At 42.0% G+C, this 13,761-nt stretch overlaps 1 protein-coding gene across 1 annotated transcript in view; it reads right to left on the bottom strand.

Moving 5' to 3' along the window:
* SREK1IP1 (SREK1 interacting protein 1) overlaps positions 1-13,761 on the bottom strand; it is a 121,461-nt gene that overhangs the window by 32,675 nt on the left and 75,025 nt on the right. The gene's annotated exons all lie outside the window — the stretch shown is intronic.

The raw sequence follows: 13,761 nt of genomic DNA, 5'->3' as shown, positions 1-13,761 counted from the left end.
AATAAATATTATTAATTATAATATAATTATATATAATATTATTATTACAACGTAACAGCAGACTAAATAAAGTGATATAACTATACTGGGAAGGGAAGAAGGAGAGGAGAAATATATTTTTAAAAAGCTAAATCTTCTATGCCATCAACTAAATAATAGATAACATCTAAAATGAATAAATCAATAAATAGCAAATATATTACTTTTAAATATAAAGAAAAGTATCAAAAAGTATGAAAATTAACAGTTAATCCAATTCTAAGTGAATGCCTCCAGGAAGTGGGATTGTATTAGGGTGGGGGTGGCACAGGTAGGAAGGAATCCATTCAAGGACTACTTGTTTTCGTTATAAGCCTTTTAGTACTATTTGAATTTTTAAGTATTCCTATACATTACTTAGGTAAAGAATAAAAATTAATTTAAAAGAAAAGATCCAGATATAGTATTTTACTTGACATTGCTGGGGTTTTTTTGAATTACAGTTTTTAAAGGGAGAGAGCAAGGATTCTGTGCTGAGGTAAACTGACCAACCCTTCTTAAGATCTTTGACTAAACTGGCTACATCCTTAGGTGATCCCTCAGGGAGGAAAAAATCTTTAGTGAGTTCTTGAGAAAATAGTTTGAAGTTTAAAAAAGAAACCAGGCCATAACTTCTCCTGCAAGAAGGAAATATAACCTTCAAGGGGTGGTAATAACCGTAATTTTCTCAGACATAGATCTGCAGCCACCACCGCCCAGAGGACGCGAGAGCCAGGGTACCACTGACCCTCTCTTCCTCATCCCTTCCCACGTTTTGAGCATTCCTTCCCTCCCCTCCCCTTCTCTTCTCCTGTCCTCTCTCTCCCACTGCAGCTTTTACCGCACCAGCCATATTATGCCCTGAAGGATTTATTTTTAGGTATACCTCATTGAATAAATAAGTGATGAGTGAAACAGTAAAAATTTCTCTGTCTAAACAAAAATGATTTTTTAAAAACCCACAAAGACCAAAAGAACTATGTTCATTTTTTACTTGCATGAGAATGTTGATTTAGGTGGGAGTGTCAGTGATACCTAATAATTAAAGAATATGCACAGGCGTATTTTCCAACAGGCTATGGCTGGTAATACATAGTTTAAGAAGTTTAATGGTCAGATACATAGACTCTTTCAACTCACTGTTCTCCTCCTAAGCATGATGCCTCCAGATTCAAACTTGACCTCTGGAGGTAGAATGTTTTCCGTCCGATGATCCTTCAGGTGGGAATAGAACCTTCATATCTCTACCCTCGACTTCCCAAAACTGTCTGTGGCATTATGTCATCTGATTGATGACTCCGTCTTCATTCTACCTTGCAGAGAGCAGAATTTCCCAACAGTTTTAAATGTTAGCATTTAATTACTGCAATTCTTGAGAAACATCTACAACCATTTTAATCTGCGAAGTTTTAGACTTTTTGAATGGCAAGCTACATGCTCTTCTTTGTGTTGGGCAGAATTAAAAAATTTCCATACTAGAGGGAGAATGATTGATGAATAAATTTTATTTTAAAATACATTTAAAACACATCTTCTAATACTTAAAATAACTTGATTTGGCATTTTACTTTATTTCTCTCTTTCTCTCTCTCTCCCTCTCTTTGTTTCTCATAGTTCTTGGATTTACAGAATTAGTAGAATTTCCTTTTTCCCTTCCCTCTCTCTCCCTTGCTCCATATTTGGGTTTAGCATGTAATAAAGATTTGTTTCTCCCTCTACTCTGAGCTTATACTTGCAGGTGAGCTTGTATTTGGTTGAACAACCAGGTCTTTCTTTTATTCCTTGTAGGCCCCATGTACCCAGTTTCAGAGTAGACAGCTACAGAAAAACTATGATAGCTGTGGCAATCAAGGAGGTAGCTGTTGCTAGGCAATGGAGAGGCAAGCAGGATGCCTCGTGCTTGGGTCTTGGCAGTGTACTAGGAATAAAGAAGACCTGCCAATCATTCCTTGTGCTCAGGGGACCAGTTTAGTGCAGGTGCAGGGTGGGCCCAGAATGTGGAGATTCAGCGCTAGCATCTGGGCTTCTCTCTGGGGCCCTCATCTGCAGCTCACCACCTCTCCTCCCCTGATGCTGCATTCTGATAAAGGGGCTCTTGTGCCTCAGTAAACATCTCTTCCCCCCAATACATTCTCCTTTCCTCTTCTGATGCATTTTAGTTCCAAGGACCAGGCTTCTCACTGGCACCAGTTGGAGGTCCTGTTTCATTCTCAAGATCCTGCTCAGAGTCCCCAGTCTTAACCCCAGCCTGGGAAAAATGCCTTAATAATAACAACTGTACATTCCAGCTATCATCACCTGCCACAGCTTCACCACCACTCAGTTCTCCACCTATTGGGGGCTTCCTATATTCTCCCTGGTCTGTGACCAACTGTGACCATTTCCCAGTACCTTCCTGGATCTCCCCTGCCCCAGTATTTGCCCTGCCTGACTAGGAGCATCTACTGCCAGGCCCTGGCCTCACTCCTTCTTCCAACTGCAATCCTTTCCTCATATACACCCCAAGTTCCAGCATCCATGCCTCTTTAATAAATCCTGAGATATGTGGTACTATCTATTTGTGCCTTGCTTTGATATCCTTATTTTGAACCTTTGTTCTGAACATGGAGTCTCACAATGGTGCTTTTGGCATAGGCTAGAGCACATGGCCCAGACTAGATATGGAGTTTCAAAGGATTTCTAATTTATAAATGAGGTTTGTTCCCCAGAAAATTCTATTCCTAAGACAATAATTGAATCTACAAGAACAAATATTTCATAGTTGATGTTATAAATTGTAGTTGGGCTTTCATGTCGGCCTACAAAAAGCCTATTTGATACAAAATGCACCAGAGGTACTGTACTTAACCATTATTGCAACTCTGACAAAAACTGTTTCTGTGAAAAAATGGAATTTGAGTTTTAATTAGCAGTTCCAGGATCAAGCCTCTGTGCTCCTTCAGTTCAAAAGGGAGCTTCACTAGTTTCTGACAAGGGCAGGTGGAATCAGAAAGGCACTGTTGGAATACAAGGAGTTAGCTACAGCTGGAGTAGGAATGAAAGGGTTGGAAGTGAACTGACCTCAGTTATTGCTATAGGAGCTGAGGAGTAGGGAGCCCAGCCTGTAGAGGAGGGGAGGTAGAGAAGACAGTGTCTGTTGAGCAGCCTCATGCCTGAGCAGTCAAGATAATTGGCAGAGAGACAGTGAACTAACATGACCCAGGATGGTCATCAGGAGAATTGCTGTATCAAATGTGGGACAGGCCAAACTGGGTCAGGACCATGATTATGAAGAAGAGAGATGTAAGGAGCAGTAAAAACCTGTGGGAATTTCTGCCCCGAGCCTCCTTTGGAGAAATTGCTCACTACTTCCCCACCCCTACCCACAGTCATGTCATTATAGCCAAGGGCCACAGCGTAATTCAGTGATTCTACCCAAACTAAAGAGATTAGACCAAGGCTGAACCTTTCACCTTCCCAGGAATTTGATTTTAAGGTTGGCGGACTATAGGTACTCACTATACTAAAATGTAAAACACAAAAATTCAGGGACTATGTGTTGGCAGGTTCTGCCTTGTGGCTGTGGAACAGAGAACTGGCTTGCAGCAGAAAAGAACTAATTCATTTGTTCCTTCATTCATTTAGCAAGGGGTAAAAGGAAAGGCAGAGAAAGAGAACTAAAGAGAATAAGCTTTTCACAAAACTTATTATGGGCTAAACAGGAGATTACACAGAGGATGCAAAGAAAACCAGACAATGGTTCAGGAATGGGTGGTGTAGTCAGTAAGGAGAATAATTTGGTTGTAATGATTAATTTGGCACAAGCTGGTGTCAGAGACTTAGTACCTTGGCTGTTTGAGGTATCCACCCAGGGCTCTCAGTCCTAACATTAAAGGGAGATTTTCTTCTCTTGCTGAGTGTAGCAGACCTAAGAGAACGTCCATGGATAACATCTGAGGATTAGTAACTTGTTGTTTTCCATATGCACGTCAGAAAAATTAGCCATCTAGCCTGAATAGCCACAGTGTTCCACAGGAAAACAGAGGCAGTGCTGAGAAGAGAACATTCTGAAACAGAATCCCCAACAAGCTGTAGGGTGAGTTAAACCCCTCATGTAACATTATGCACAATTGAGTGTTCAGTTAACACTTCATGGTTTAATCGAGGAATTCTATCTCATAAAAACATGATTTTTTGTCATCTTCAAAGAAACACCGTCACCCGCACTATACACAATAACACATTATACTGACAAGACTACAGAACAATAATGTAATCAGTAATAAACATTGCCATATCCTAGAAAAATGAAGCCAAATTGTAATTAACAAACGCAGTAACTTGAGTGGAATGTAATATTTCTAAGCTTGTGTGATTTAAGAGCACTACAAATGCAATAGTTTTTTACTTCTTTAAATTGATAATCCACACAAGAATTGCTGCTTAGATATGATTCCACGGTACTCTTGACTAGTGCGGCTAGATAACCCGAGAGAAAAATTAGCTGTTTCATGTTTCTACAGTCTCAAAACAATGAGATGTATTACTCCAAGTTCACTGTCCCCATCCTGACCCATCTCCTTCTAATGATATAAACGATAAAAGTAAAGTTGAGCTTTCTCTGCCCCAGGGCTGCTATGTTATAAGAATTCTGTTTTCAAAAACCTAAGCAAAAAGCAGAATTATTCAGAGAGAGGGGGGTATTAAGGTTTGAGAGGAAGGGGAGTGGCCTGACACAACACAGGAATAAGGTGAGGATGGCAGTTACCAATGGGCCCCACTAGGCAGAAAGTGGCTATTTTATTAATGGGCAGAACACGAATGCGCAGGAGCCAAGGAGACTGTTCCCAGGGACTGTTGGGCAGACCCATCACCTTTAAACAGACTACTGCCAAGAGCAGTGGCACCTATACTGGGTAGAACACCACAGCGGGGCGCAGCTAGCACATTCACACCAGGAGCCAATCACTTTTCTTTTTCTTTTTTTTTTTTTAAAGATTTTATTTTTTCCTTTTTCTCCCCAAAGCCCCCCGGTACATAGTTGTGTATTCTTTGTTGTGGGTTCTTCTAGTTGTGGCATGTGGGACGCTGCCTCAGCGTGTCGACATCCTTACCTCCATAAGCCAAATTTTTTAAAGAATTAATCACATAATAATAACTATTTTCTTGACTCATTCCTTAGTTTTAAAAGTTAATTAAAATATAAAATTTCAATTTAAAAGTTCTTATGCAAACTCAGTGGGATACTTCACAAAGGACCTGAAAAGCACTAACTGGACAAAAATACTAGGCATCGTGGCTTGCACTCTGATTCACTGTTTTAAATTTTAAACACAAGGAAAAATTCCAAGTTGTCATACAGAATGGGAGAATTGCAGTAACCAAAGTTCTGTCTCTTCATCTGTATAATCAGCGTGTTGTCTTTGCTTCTTTTGAATTGACTCTACTGTTTAAATGCAGGGATATGTAGCACCACAACAATTCACTCAAATGATTCCTAATCTTTAGGAATTTATTGCTAAACAAATGTGCGTGATTGATCAATCCACGGCAGGGGGGGTTGGGAGTGGGGAAGAACTGAAGGTTATTCTAATTGAAGTCCATGTAGAATGAAATATCTATTGAAGGGTAAGTAATAAAAAGCACTAATTTGTAGTTTAATATATATTATCAAAACTCAACAGTATTCATAGCATTGTTTAGAATTTATACCCACAAAGATTTTTTTGTCATAATGGAGTATCTATCACTGACTCTTTAAAATTTGCCAGTGCGTGGTGATAATAAAAAGCAGAGCAACTTTTTAATCAGCATTATTATTGATCTTAATTACCTACAAAAATGCATCCCCCTATTGCCTGCATCTGGGGCAGACTGTTCCCACCAGCCCACTCTTGGTACCCACAAATTGCTTGAAATTGCATAATTTCTCCAGGGCATTTGCATTACCAGGGAAGAGGAAAAGGCTTCCCAAAATATAACTGAGATTAAATTTGCTGCCAGTTAGACTGGTGTTTGCATCAGATTTCATTTGATCTTAAGAAACGATTCTTCACCTGAGTGTTGTCAATTTATATCAGTTATAATGATATAATATAATAAGACTGCCATCACATAAGTAACATAAGTGATATATTACATGCTTAAACATTTATTTTTTCTAAATAAAAAATCTAAGGATTCTTAGGTTTTGTTTCCTGGTAAAATATGAGAAGAAGCGATCAAATTTTCAAAAGTGTATAAAATAAATCAATCACAGAACTTAGTAACTTTTTTTTTCCTAGATAATTCTTTCACCGGAAAATCTTATATAGGTATGGTAAAAGATTTTATGCTTTTTCTCTCCAACATGGTAGTCACTAAAAGGGGTCTAGGCTTAAAAATTACTCAGCCTGTGTTTCTCCAGGCTGCACCATTATAGGAGTAAAATAATATCATATAAACACTTATTAAAAGCATTTCTTTGCTTCAGCTCCGCTCACCATTTCAGCATTTCCAGTCACTTTCCACCTTCCCAATTACCCGCATTTATTTATAGGTAAATTAAGAGGGCAGCTAACTTTTGTAAATGCATAAGCCCCCTTAGCCTTCATCAACTCAGAGATCTCTCCTGCCCCTGAAGGCCGTGGAGCCGTATAAGGCCACCTACGCTGCCACAGTGGCCCTTTGCTTCTACCAAGGACCCCCGTGCCACCTCCACAAAGCTGTTGCTGTCACTGCTGTCACCATAGCCAGTACTGGTGCAGTGGTCCGGCTTAGGATTGACCTGTGAGACCCCTGCAGACATTTGAATATTGTCAGCAGCACTTGAAATTACCACCAAAGTTAAGAACATGGACACTTCATTCCAGGAGGAAAGGAAGGAAAGAATGTTCCCCATGAGGCATGAAGAATCTGAGATGGCCAGAAGGCAGTCTCAGGTCCCCATGTATAGAAAACATGATCATTTCTCCTGGCAAAGCATTCCTCCAAGAGGTACCCAAACTTTCAGACCAGCAGAACCCATCCCCAGTCCTTGATTCCCAGATGGACATGTAATCTAGCAGAGAGAGAGGCAGAATCTTTGAATAAATATTGGTTTAGATCGGTTTCTCCAGCCATACGTATCAAACAGAACCTTGGTAGATTGACTATCAGTTTTGTCCTTGAGAATTACTGGTTCCGTGAACAAAAGCTAAAGATCTAGATATATTAGGCTACCCCCTTCTACCACTCTCTGGGACCCACCTGCCCCTTGACACCCATTCTCACCATACTTAACAGCTTTGATCTGGACAGTGCCTCTACCATCCTTATACCAGACCCCAAGACACAAACGACAAGTTCCACATTAACCTGGGAGAAGGGGGAATGATGAGTCACTCTTTATGATAATACCTGATTCCTAGTAAATGCTTAATGAATGAGAGCCTTCTTCTTTTTCTTGGAGGAGGAGGGCAGCTTAAACAGTGCCTGTTTAAAATAGGTTATAATTATTAAAGACAGGTTACTGTAATAAAAGAAAATCCCTTACAGTTAGAAAATAACATATTGACAAATGAAACGCTAATCACACTGCTTCCTCAAATCGGGAAGAGACTCTTTTCCCTCTGCTTGCATCTTGAGAGTTCCAGGGAAAGGAGAGGGTCAGAAATCAGTGACCGGGCTGTTATGATACAGTAGCCTTGTCTCATTTCTGCCCCACCCCCTGGACCAAAGGAAGATCGAGGCCCCTAAGAGCTGAGAAAGAGTCTTCTCTCAGCTCAAGTCATGAATGTTACACGGTGGGATGTGCTTTCAATGGAACACTCGTGTCATTTATTGGTGACAGCCTCCACTTCCTGATGAAGTGCTGTTTGTCTTCACAGTCACTGGCTGGGTCCCCCAACTCTTCAATGGTTCTGTCCTATTTTTCATGTGAGGGCACAAACTCTTCAAACATCTTTTTTTTTTTTTTTTTTTTTTTAAGATTTTGTTTTTTCCTTTTTCTCCCCAAAGCCCCCTGGTACATAGTTTGTGCATTCTTCGTTGTGGGTCCTTCTAGTTGTGGCATGTGGGACGCTGCCTCAGCGTGGTCTGACGAGCAGTGCCATGTCCGCGCCCAGGATTCGAACCAACGAAACACTGGGCCGCCTGCAGCGGAGTGCACGAACTTAACCACTCGGCCACGGGGCCAGCCCCTCAAACATCTTTTTTTAAATTATTTTTTATTTTTTTTCAAGATTGGCACCTGAGCTAACACCTGTTGCCAATCTTTTTCTTTTTTCTTCTTCTTCTTCTTCTTCTCCCCAGAGTCCCCCAGTACAGAGTTGTATATTCTAGCTGTAGGTCCTTCTAGTTGAGCTATGTGGGACGCTGCCACAGCACGGCCTGATGAGCCGTGCTAGGTCTGCGCCCAGGATCTGAACCAGCGAAACCGTGGGCTGCTGAAGCAGAGCACAGGAACTTAACCACTTGCCCACAGGGCCAGTCCCTCTTCGAACATTTCGACATGGTGATGCTTATCCCAAAGGAGAAGGATGTAAATCAGCCATGTCCACTGGGCCAAAAGCCATGAGCCACTCTGCTTTTCTCTGGTGATGAGGGGGTATTGTCAAGCCACACATGGGAATAAGGACAATGAGTGTTGGATAAATTCCTAAACTATGTTGCTGCTCTCCCCTAGTGTATCTGGGGTTTGCAGGCATTCCCCATTGCCACTGTGCATAGTAACGATGCTCGACAGCCTGCTCTCTGATAATGCTGCTGTTGCTGACTTCTGTGTGCCAACTATAAAATTAGTCACATGGCTTTTAATCTAATGCATGTTTTATTAAAGACACCGCTGTTCACTGTAGTCAATTGCAGTGGAAGCTTCAGTGAAACAAGTTACTGGACTCCCAGTTAAAGCTCCCAAACCAGGCCTTATAATACAGGAATCGTTAGCCTTGGCATAGTACTTCCTGCTCCCACCCTCTAAACCACCCGAGAGCCAGAGAGCAAGGGTACTTGCTAATTGCCCCAAATGGTATAATGTTCCTCTTCTTCCTGTAGCTTATCCATGAAGGAATGTCAAAGGGGCACAGCATTTGTTAGGATATGTCCAGTTGTAAGTAACAGAAAACCCAACTCAGAGGTTTAAACAATAAAGGCAATTAATTGTCTCATGTAACCAAAACCACATGGGTTTGGCTGACCCAGGGACTCAATGTGAGAAAAGAGCCCAGTTTCTTTCTGCCTCTCAGCTCTGCCATCTGCAGTGTTCTCTTCATCACAAGGCAGACTCTCATTGTGGTTCTAAGATGGCTGACTGTCAGCTGATCCAGGCCTGTGCTTTCCTCTACATCCAGGAGGAGACAGATAGCTTCAAGCAAGAATTTGAAACTCACCTGATTTGACATGCTTAGGTCATATGCTTAGCCCTTGAACCAATGATTGCAGCTAACCAATCAGGGGCTGTCTCTGGTGCTGGGGTAGGGTCAAACACCTCTGAAGCTCAGGGCCTGTATGGAGAAACTAATATATGGATAACCTTGGAAAGGAGTAAGGGAGGAATGGATCCTGGTAGGCAGCAACAAATATCCATTATACTCATGAGGTGGTTTGGAAGTTGTAGAGGATGAGGTTATGTGACCTTAGCTATGTGTTCCCAAAAAGTAAATGATGGTTATAAGGTGCAATATATTAAGGAGGAATTCCATTCCAACTATGGGGCACTCACAGGAATCCAGAAATATCCAGCTCTCATGGAGACTGGTACCTGAGGGATACGGCACAGCTCTAGGGACAGGGTTTGTTATTAACCCTTTCAGCAGCAAGAGCTCACCAACACCCCCACCCCACCACCGCCATTATGCTCATTCAGCAACTCTCCCCTCTGCTTCTCACTTTCTTTTACTGCCAACAAATCATTTTACTCTTTCTGGTTTTCCATGTGTTTATGCACATGTTCTGCTGCCTTATTGCTTGTAAACCATAATTTCAGCTTTCTCATGACCCCTGTTTCTTCACGGCCTCTTCATGTATGTCCATTCAAATTCTGGTCTACCCACTAAGTGCTCAGTTCTATCAGTTTTGGGAAGCTATATGATGAGAAAATTCTGTAGCTGGGCTTTGAAAATTGACAATGATTTGGAGAGAAAGAAGAAAGTCATGGTATTTCTGGGATAGAAAAACATAACGTGAAGATGTTTCTGGGGAAGGAAGATGACTGATTTGCCAGAGCAGCGGAGCAGGTCAGAGATGATCAAGAGAGCAACAATGTGGGAAAAGTAGAATGGCACTGATTACAGAAGGTTTGGAAATAAGGATCTCTTGAAGGCTTCTGAGCAAAGCACTCATCTGGCCTCTTCATTATTTCTATAGCCAAGTCAGCTTCATTTGAACCTTTATCTTGCTTTTACCCAATAGCCAGATACTTCTTGTTCCTAATCTCCCCCCATTTGTTCTATCATGCCAATTCTGGGTGAACCCTGTTGGACTGGAGATTAGAAGTAAGTAGCAGCACTCAGCTATGAGACATAACATTTGCAGTGTCCTACTGATAAATTATATCAGCAGCTCTCAACACTATCAGACTCTGTCCCTCATTTTATAAGAAATGTTTCTATAATTCTCCCTTTACCATTTTGAAATAAAATTCATATATGATGGGTCTACATACCTAATTGTATGGGATGAATTTTATCTCCTACCCCCCAATTCATGTGATGAAGTCCTGATCCCCAGTACCTCAGAATGTGATCATATTTGGAGATAGAGTCTTTAGAGACGTAACTAAGTTAAATGAGGTCATTAGGGTGGGACCTAATCCAATATGACTGGTGCCCTTATAAGAGGACAAAATTTGGACACAGACACATTCAGAGGAAAGACAGTGTAAAGACAGCCATCTATAAGTTAAGAAGAGAGGTCTGGAACGGTACTCGGAGGAAACCAACCCTCCTGACATCTTGGTCTCAGACTTCTAACCTCCACAACTGTGAGAAAATAAATCTCTGTTGTTTAAGTTTCCCAGTCTATGGTATTGTGTCATAGTGGCCCTAGCAAACTAATCCACTATATATAATGCCTTTACTGTAATATAAAGAAGAAATGAATGGAATGTAACTTACAATAAAATCTGTATTTCCACGTCTAAAGGCTCAGGCACAACTATACCAAAAGACATAAGATTTACACCAATACTGTGCATGCACTAGCTATCAATCACTATGGAGTAACAGTACAAACACAGGCTGGCATAGACCGTGTGCAGTATTGGCAACTCAAATATAGCCTCGAGCAAGATTACCATTGGTACATGATTTTCTGAAAGAGTGAAAAACTCTTGGTAAAGTTCCAAACAAAACAAAGAACAATCTTCCTTCAATTTACATGGTAGTTACATTCCTGGGAAATTCAAGAGACCCGTTGTACCTGTTTTTTTACCACAGGAACAGGTGCCAGGTGCAGATAATTATAAATACGTTTTTCATTTACATGAACGTCCTGTGGAACATTTGAAAGGCACAGACAGTCCTTCATTTTTCTGTATGTGTTAAAGGATGTCAGCATGTCTAGCATCCCTGGCCCACAAGCCTCAATGCCATAGGGTACTCAGTCATCACGACAACTAAAAATGTCCCCTTATTTCCAAAATAGGAGTACTACTTTTGTTGAGAACCAGTGAGACATAAGAAAATAAAAGATATAATTTTTTTTCTAAAGATTGGCACCTGAGCTAACAACTGTTGCCAATCTTTTTTTTTTCTGCTTTTTATACTCCCCAGATCCCCCGAGTATATAGTTGTATATTTTAGTTGTGGGTCCTTCTAGTTGTGGCATGTGGGACACCGCCTCACCATGGCCTGATGAGCAGTGCCATGTCCGCGCCCAGGATCCGAACCGGCGAAACCCCGGGCCTCTGAAGCGGAGCGCGCGAACTTAACCACTCTGCCATGGGGCTGGCCCCCTAAAAGATATAATTTATGTCTACCTTTTGCTGTGGGGCGAGCCCCCTCCCCATTCCCTGCTGAACTCCTCCTGCCTGGAGGCAGAGAGCTAGGGACTGGGTCACACGGGGCCACACAGCAGGCAAGTCAAGCAAATGATGGGCATCTTCCGAACTGGTATTGCTGAAAGTCAGTCTTAACACTGCCCTTAAGCCTCATGTGTTAAAAGGCTCCTTTGTTTGCTTGAACTTCAGTGGTCTCAAGGTGCTCCAAGCTTGGTAGAGCCCAGCAGCTGTGAGCATGCCTTTCTCTGTGTATGTTTTTGTGTGTATTTGAGGGTAGGAAAGAGCTAAGGTGCTGCCATGATTGCTGAGGCAGTAATGGGCCAGAGCACAGCCCCAGAGAATCATCCTGACAAATCTTGCTGTTTATTTCTCTGCCCCTGTTCCTGGACTATGGAACATTCATTGTTTGAGAAAATCACATGAACCAACAATGTTCCCCTAGAAAGCTATGATTTCTAACAATAAGTGGGTCCTCAGTGCTGCACCCGATCCTGTTGCTCCACTCTGCTGTCACCCAGGCACGTTCCCCACAGTGCTTACTCTCAGCCTTTTCCATTCTCTTCAAGCACTCCAGTTCCACCTTGTTGTTTCATGCTCCATGCAAGACTTTTGTATATTTTTTGAGACGACCAATATCGTTGTCCAGAAGAACTACCCTCCTCCTCATCTCAAATTCTCTTCTCCTCTTGCACAACAGGAAGAAAAGTCTACTTGTGCTGCCTGTTTCTTCCTCTTCCAAGGGAACATGCTCCATTGACTAAAGAGCTTCAGTTTTTCTCTTTCAACTGCATTCTCCCCTCAGCTTTGCCTGACGATGTGCTGTATGAGTTAGCACCCTTTTGCTGCAAGTAGTAGAATCCAACTTGAAAGCACTTCAGCCAGCAAAGGAGATTTGACTCTAAGGAATGAGGGATGGCTCAAAAAACCCAATGATAGGAGTGCCATGGGTCTCAGGAAAGGACTTGAATAAGAATTGCAGAGCTATCAGTGCTCTTTCCACCCTCCTTTGCATCTCCTCTCTGCTTCATTTTTCTCTTTCCTGTACGCTAGCTTCTTGTGGCTTCCTGTCCGCATGGCAGACTCTCGATTCCAGGAAAGAGAACGTAAGTAGCTTAGCTTAGATCAAGTACAATTTCCTGGCAAAGTCCAGCTAAAATGGCTTAACAGGGACTAGATTTACCCTCTTGCCTGGAAAAACTAAACACACAAAGTCTAGAAACAATGGGTTTCATACGCGGATATCAGGTAGTAAAGGACAGGGATCCTGGAGAGAGGGGAAACAGATGAGGTGAGCCTTATGATTGCCCCAGATTGCTGCCTGGACAGAGTTTCCAGACTAGGGAGGAGGAACCCAGGTAGAGCCAAGTGGTCTCCCTGAGTTGAGAAGAGAGCTGGAAGTCCAGGGAAGTCCTGGTGGCTAGAGGTAGCAGGACAGAGTACCAGAAAGAAGAGAGCCGGAGAGAGAGGGAGATAGAGAGAGAGAGACAGATCAATCTGGATCTCCAGAGGATCTCCTTGACTCTTCAGCGGGGTACTGATCAATACATGCCTGTAAGGAAAGTACTGGACGTCAGGAAAAGAGCCACCTAAAAGGAGCAGAGGGTACATTCCTTGGAGTTCTCATAAGGCCTGGAACAATTTGTCTCCACCAGTCAGGATGGTAAGCCTTGTAATTTACAAGGTACCCAGAAGAGGACTCAGGAGGGTATCACCTCAGTAGAGGGGAAAAATTTAATCCTCAGGTCTGCTCTGGTCCTGCCTAACACGCTTAAAAGCAAACCTGAAATAATCCAACTCTTTCTAAGTAA

Source organism: Equus przewalskii, chromosome 20 (genome assembly GCF_037783145.1).
Source record: "Equus przewalskii isolate Varuska chromosome 20, EquPr2, whole genome shotgun sequence".
In the NCBI taxonomy this organism is placed as follows: Eukaryota; Metazoa; Chordata; class Mammalia; order Perissodactyla; family Equidae; genus Equus; species Equus przewalskii.
Note: the sequence above shows the minus strand (reverse complement) of the source record. Positions and strands in the feature narration are given on the sequence as shown.